We start from the raw sequence: 7335 nt of genomic DNA, 5'->3' as shown, positions 1-7335 counted from the left end.
TTCCTTCCCCTGGACAGAGTGAAGGTTTGCATTCAGTCCAGGTTTTTCAACMCAAAATCATGAAGCATAGCCTACTTCCGGCTGCTGTCTTAAATGATTAGCTTGCATGTCGTATTATGCATCAATGTTAGAACATCGGTCATAACTTCACTTCAGTAGGCTTGAGGTTGATCATTACCAAAATGACCTGACTTAAATGAATGCAAAGGAAAGTCATCTTCCATTCCAAAGATACATTTTATGTTTYTCCAAAGTGACCTACACCGAGTGTACAAAACATTAAGGACACCTGCAATTTACTGTGCGTATCAATAATGGTCCACCACCCAAAAGACATCAAGTCAACTTGACACAACTGAGGGAAGCATTGGAATCAATATGGGCCAGCATCCCTGTGGAACACTTTTGACACCTTGTAGAGTTAATGTCCGTATGAGTTAAGGCTGTTCTGAYGGCAAAAGTGTGGGGGYGAGGGGGGGTGCAACTCAATATTAGGAAGGTGTTCTTAATGTTTTGTCACAGTATAAGTGATATTATTATGGCCTAATTTAAACTGACTGAGAATTAATCATTGTATCCAAAGTTGGGGCATCCTATTACAATTATATTTTTAAAAGTTGTGTTGGGTCTCTTCTCAAAAGATTATTCCCACGAGTCACTGGATTTCAACTTTTAAAGACTAATAACTACTGTATAACTGCCTGGATCATGTCTTGGTGTTCCCCAAGGCTTCATTGTGGGTCCACTCCATATTCCATCTTATATTTATTTGGTGAAAGGCATAGTGTGATATGAGGCTGTAAAGGCATCAGCATGCTTCAGTTCGGCTGACGGCTAGCCAAAGTCGGCTAGGCGAACCGAAAGAGTGTGCTCGCATACTCCCATGAAAAACGAGAAAAAAGTGTCAATAGTACTGTTTGTCCAGATACACTTCCTCAAAAGTCAGAACAAATCTAAGATAACTCAAGAAATCTGTCATTKATTTTGACGTTTTTGCAGGGGAGATCTTAGTCGCGTAATTTTACATCTAACTAAGGTGCAGTATTTCTCAATTAAACATTTTGCATGAAAACAAGTCGTCTCTCATTGAGTGACCACCATGTTCGTAAATTTACTCTGGCTATTTACTCCAATTTCAGAGCACTCTTGTCTGAGTGTGCCAGAGCACAGAATAACTGATGAATTTACAAATGTGCAACACCCAATGAATATGACCAGTGTCAGTAAACGTCTGCAAAAAAACWGAATTTAATTGTTGCCAGCAGCACAGTTAAAGTTACTAACACTCTAGATAACATGAAAACAGCCTAACCAGCTCTGCTAGGGTGAGTAAAATGGTCAGAYTGACGTGTTCTCTCATTTGTGTCTGCAAGTAGCTAGCAAACTAACCAACTTTAGCCAGTTAGCTTGGGTGCTTGACTGCCGTTGAGGTCAGAACACTCGGGTCAACCCTACTCCTCGGCCAGAGCATCCAGTGTGCGCTCTGAACACTCCGAGAGTGAAATGCTCTGAATTTACGAACGACCCAGAGCACACTCTGACACACTGAAGGCAATTTACAAACACACCCAAAGACTTTATTGAAGAATCCCCACAGTTGACTAATTACGGAKGAAGGGGTGTAGACTTCGGCTCCCAAACGTCGGSTGGCCTCGAGAAAAACATTTSTGTGCCCGAACAGCTGAAAAGACWCTTTACCGAAGTCCAAAACAAWRAAAAACCTCACAAAATGTTGTCATAATATCACAAACTCTTCCAAATTGTTTCGGCTGGGAAGCATGCGGACGCTTTAAMGGGGAACTTACAAGAGAAAATGCTGAGCGTCTGAGGTTTTGGCTGAAAGACAAACTGTGGGTTTACACTGTTATCATGAGGTATTCTGGCTTTGGTGAGTTCCGCCGAATGGCAAACTGTTTGGTTACATACACTGTACTGCTTCATCACAAATACCCACACCACTATTTTAAAGCTTACATTTTTTTGTCTTTTTTTGTCTTTTGGTAAGAAAATAAATTAGCTTGAGAAAAGTGCCCTGTGTTATTATAGGGCTAACAAGATAAGAATGACTAACTATTTGAGTTGAMARCCACACACAGGAGAACACAACACACACACAGAGATGACAAAAGGATGGCTGGCTAGATTAATTAGGACGCTGGTTCCATCACTCTGGTGTTCTTCTAAGGTCCCAAGCCATTTTGGTTCTGTGACCCAGGTTTTGGTCTGGATTTGCCAAAAACTCTGTAAATCTTCTAGGTTAACCTTAGAATCCACATCTGATTTTTTTGTGTGAGATGTGTGTGTGACCAGGTCATATTATTCACAAGTTATTTGGGTAAAGTTCTTTAGTCCTCCTGGGTTTGGGTCATCTTTGGATTTCTGATGTGTGTGTGTGTGTGTGTGTAGGTGTGTGTGTTGTGGTGTTGTGTGTGGGTGTGTGTGTGTGTGTGTGTGTGTGTGTGTGTGTGTGTGTGTGTGTGTGTGTGTGTGTGTGTGTATACATGTAAGCAGGAAATAAGTAAGTGTGGAGTGTGTGCATTTGAGGAGTACCGTAAAAGTGCTTGTATCATGTCAGAACACTGGATCTCTGAAAACAATCCCTAGATTTCTACAGTGCATTTTATTTCTGTAGAGAATAGAAGAATAAACATAAATTACTCAGTATACATTTTCACTAAAGTTACCTGTTTATACTATAATAAAGAACCTCTATGAAAGGTAATTCAGGGTCAAGCTGCTTTGTGGTGTTTGTGATGAAAAAATAATTAATGTTCACAAAACATGAAAGTATGTTCAGGTGGCGTGCGTGCGTGCGTGCGTGCGTGCGTGCGTGCGTGCGTGCGTTGCGGCGTGCTCGTGCGATGTTGGTGTGGTTTGTATGTTTTTAACCCAGTATGGATTTTTAACTGATCCTCTTTCCTTTTACTCAGTTAGCGGGTCCTGGGTCGGCCAAGGGCATGGTGTGTAGTACCTCGTCCAGCAACTGCAGAGCCCGGTGCAGGTGTACCTCCACCCAACAGGGGGTATCTTTGATGCTCTGCCGGGGGTAGTCGGGCCCCCAGCCCTTCACAAAGCTCAGCCGCAGGATACACAGCCTCCGGAGGTCGTCCACACCTATCCCTGCTGCTGCAGAAAGACCTGGAAGAAAGATGAAGTGAGGTATTAGGGATGGGCATTTTAAATGATTTCACTATTRGAATAATATCGTGATTTTTCTCTCGGATATCCAGATAGTCAAAATATAGTTTTTTTWAAAGAAAACAAAAATGATTTGGAAACTTCATGTGGAATTGCTTGTGTGACTCGGGAGAGAGCCGGTGCGCTGCYCACTGCTTGTTTGGGGAAGCGGCAGAAGAGGAGCAGGGGCCTGTGTGTGTGGCATGGAGGGAGAGAAAAGTAGCCAAACCGACTCGCGKTAGTTAGACAAACTTGTCTCTTTATAGGTGATTTATCATACCATCTGGTAGTACCTGTCTTGACTGCATCAAATCAATGTAAAGATGCTAGCTAGCTACAGTAGCCAGCTGAGTTAGCCAGCTAGCTAGATAAAGTAGCAAGGCTAATTGAAGCTATTTTGCTGCTCTCCCTGTCCTTAWCTATAACAACTCCATTCATATTAAACAACAGCCTACCTGTTGGTTGATCATTGTTGCCTTCTACTTCTCATTTAGCCAACTTAATTCCGTAATTGTAATTCCATTTTGCAGTGATTGGAAATCTCCCACTTCACTTGCTACACATGAAGTCACTGACAACAACAACAACAACAAGCTACACGTGTATAACCTGTATAGGCTATAAGGTACGACTTTTGTTTGTTGTTTTATTAAATGAAGAGTATAAAATGTCATGGTATATATTTGTGTGTAGCATTGTCACATAGATCATTTTATTTAATTGAGAAAAAGAAAAAGCCTTCATTGTTCATATATTTTTTCAACCAAAAAAATGAATACTCCTTCAAGTAATCGAATACTAACGTCCGTTTGGATATTAAAATATGTAAATAACTGTGCCCATTCCTATGAGGTATAAATTAAAAGACAAATGTGGTGTCCCACATGGGTCAATACTTGGACCCATTCTCATTCAAAAGAATTCCACTTCAACAGAGACTATAAATTCACAATAGCCTAATTGAAAAAATATGAAAATAAAACACACTAAGGCTGTGCATATCTCATATATTGTACTTACTGACTGCAGGGGCTATGCCTCCAACGCTACCTGGCCCAGGGATGTTGCCTGCCACGGCGGCAGCCTGAGCTGCTGCCGCTGCCTGCGCTGTAGCTGCCTGCTGCTGCATTTGCCTGTGACACTGTCTCAGGTCAAACACCTACAGGGGAGAGAACAGTCTGATGTCAGAACACCTACAGAGAGACATCAGTGTCCAGTCAAACTCCTATTGGGAGAGGTCATCAAGAGGACAAACAAGTGCAAAGTGAACAGACAGAGGTCYTTGTGTTTCTCACCTTGATGTAGGCGCCGGGGTAGATCTTGTGTACTGCGTCGCCTGGCGCTCTGCCTGCCTCTCGYTCCAYGTAGTAGCTCTGCACGAACACGGCGTGGTCGCTCATACAGCGCATCCACACGTCTCCCTCGCCACGACACTCCAGCTGCACTCCTTTACCTATGTGCAACCTGTGAGAGAGAGGGAGGATAAAGATGATGAGTACAAGTGAATATAGTTGTATTAAAGTGTTATATTTCAGACAATAAAAGAAGTCGCATTTTGCCACAGGTACAAACAGATAGAGACAAGGCATGGCATGATTATGAATGAGAGATATACACATATGAATGAGAGATATACACATATACACAGTTTACACAAAGGCATAGATATACCAATCAACATTTCAACAGCCACATATAAAGGCATTCAAAATAGACATTTGTGGCAAGGTAGGAACTAGCATGCTTATTGATATAGAGATGGCACTAGAGGAGCACAGACCTGGCTCTCTCGCTGGCGTCGGTGCGGTGGACGTTGCTGAGCTGGCCCAGACAGAAGCGGTCGCCCCCTGAGGGGTCCACGTAGCCGTCCACCGTCACCACCGGGCAGCTGGCCGGCACCTTGAACATCTCCCCCACCTGGACATCCATCTCAAAGTAGGAGATGGAGCACCAGAACTCTGGCCCTGCACACAGACAATAATGTGGTTAGCAGAGTGTGTGTGCATGCGTTTGCATCTATACATCTATATATACTGTATATATGTGTTGTCTTACCTGGATGATTGGACACAGGGGGAGGAAATGAGGCTGAGCCATGATGCTGAGACCCTAGAAGGTGAACAGGAAACAACACAGGTTACCAAACATACACTATTCCTAACAATATCCCCCAAAAAGCACCTCAGAAGACATACAGACACACTTTGGGCATATTGTGACTTACTGTAACTGCCTAACTTACAGAAGCTGGTTGGATGGTGGAGAGGAGGCTGTTGGTGGCCACGCCCATTCTGTTGTTGTGGTCCCACAGGAGTGTAGGAGGCTGTGCTACTACCTGTCCAAGTTGCTGAATTACAAAACAATAAATACAAAACAACAAGCACAAGCTCAAGCCATAAATCTGGCAAACTACCATTTTGCATTTTACAAATATTTTGATTTCTTTTTACAGTTTTCAAATACAGTATGATGATTTATCATGCCGTTGAAATGAATTGTGTTTGGCTCCCTGAGTGTTTTGTGTGTGTGTGTGTGGTGTGTGTGTGTGGTGTGTGTGTGTTGTGTGTGTGTGTGTGTGTGTGTGTGTGTGTGTGGTGTGTGTGTGTGTGAAACCGTATGGCAGTACTAACTGTGGAACGCAGCTGTGACTGTGTGTGTTTGGAGCTGTTTGTATCCATTCTGACCAGGCAGGGGCTGGGGGTTCTGTGGTGGCCCGTGTGGCAGCCCGTGTGTTGGGGTGGAGGGGGGTGGCGTGGGGTCATAGTGGTCATGACCTGACCCTGAGGGGAGGCTATCTCTGTAGGAGCCCCTCACTGTGACCTCCCTGGAGAGGGCATAGAGCCGGACACTAGAGAGGAGAGAGAGAGACACACACACACACACACACACACACACACACACACACACACACACACACACAACACACAGCCACACACACACACACACACACACACACACACATGAAGAGCTACCAGGTTGTTGTCAATATCAATAGGTAGGCAGCAATCAATAAACAAATGTCACAGAACAGGATGACGCAGTGACACCCATAGAAACAGAACACTTGTGGACATCCTTGGTAACACCTATCTGCCAAACAATCCCCTAAGCTTATTAAAAGATCACCTTAGGGAGCAGCAAAACGGGTGGACATTCTATTTTTCTCTATGTATTGGAACTTATTTTTGTCCAGCTCCCGTTATTATGTTGGATGTGCGTAAAACTCCCTCCATTCATTAAACACCTATTGGTCTTACCTGTGGGCGAGAGGGGCATGTTGGGGTAGAGGATGATGGGCGGAGGGGCCCGCTGCGGTTCCGGCGGGAGCTGCAGAGGCGGGAGAGGCTGGCCATAGTGGTCCGGAGGCTGTAGCTTGAGCACCCCTGGGTGGGGGTGAGGGTGGGGGTGGTCCGACGGGGACATGCCTYGTGGCATATCCATCTGGATACAGTCATGAATGTACTCCTCCTTGATCAGCCTCCCAGGGGGGCCTAGAGGAGAGAGGGCTACCAACAACATGYTATAACATTGTTATTTGTTTCAAGTTTTATTAGGCGTATGGGATACACGTGGTATACACCGTCCATCAAAATGCTTACTTGCAGGTTCCTTCTCGACAATGCAACAACAATAAGAAATAATACAATATTAGAATACAAATATAAAGTAAATAGCTCAGTAGAATAAAATAAAGATTTTAGCATAAGTATATTAGCCACCTGTGTGTAATGCATTAACCACCTGTATTAACCACCTGTACACACAGGTGGCTAATATACTTATGCTAAAATCTTTATTGCATTGTAAATGCATTTATGCAACTTTAAACATTAAAAAGTGCAATGCTTTGTAATGAATACAAGTCATTTTTGGTTAGGCAACTATAAAGAATTGATGAATGCAGAAACAGTCTGGCATCCAAGCCAGTGAGACATGGGCATACCACAATTGTACTCTTTTCACACTATTGTGCCAAGCCGAACCATAAGTTGCTGGCTTGGATATTTTCTTTTCACATTGTCCTTTCCAGCACAGTTCCAGCAACTATGGTGGATGCTTAARCAGACCAGCACAGTGCAACTTGGCTTGATGTGGCTAGGCTCTGTAGTATGAAAAGGGTATAGGACTGAAGGGAAAGAGGAATGTTTGATGTGGCTA

General features: G+C 43.7%; 1 pseudogene; it reads right to left on the bottom strand.

Moving 5' to 3' along the window:
* Positions 1–2878: 2878 nt before the first annotated feature.
* The window catches only part of LOC111956121 (mothers against decapentaplegic homolog 4-like), a 49247-nt pseudogene continuing 44790 nt past the window's right edge, over positions 2879–7335 (bottom strand).

Source organism: Salvelinus sp. IW2-2015, linkage group LG31, assembly GCF_002910315.2.
Source record: "Salvelinus sp. IW2-2015 linkage group LG31, ASM291031v2, whole genome shotgun sequence".
Taxonomy (NCBI): Eukaryota; Metazoa; Chordata; class Actinopteri; order Salmoniformes; family Salmonidae; genus Salvelinus; species Salvelinus sp. IW2-2015.
This window is presented reverse-complemented; position numbering and strand designations above follow the sequence as displayed.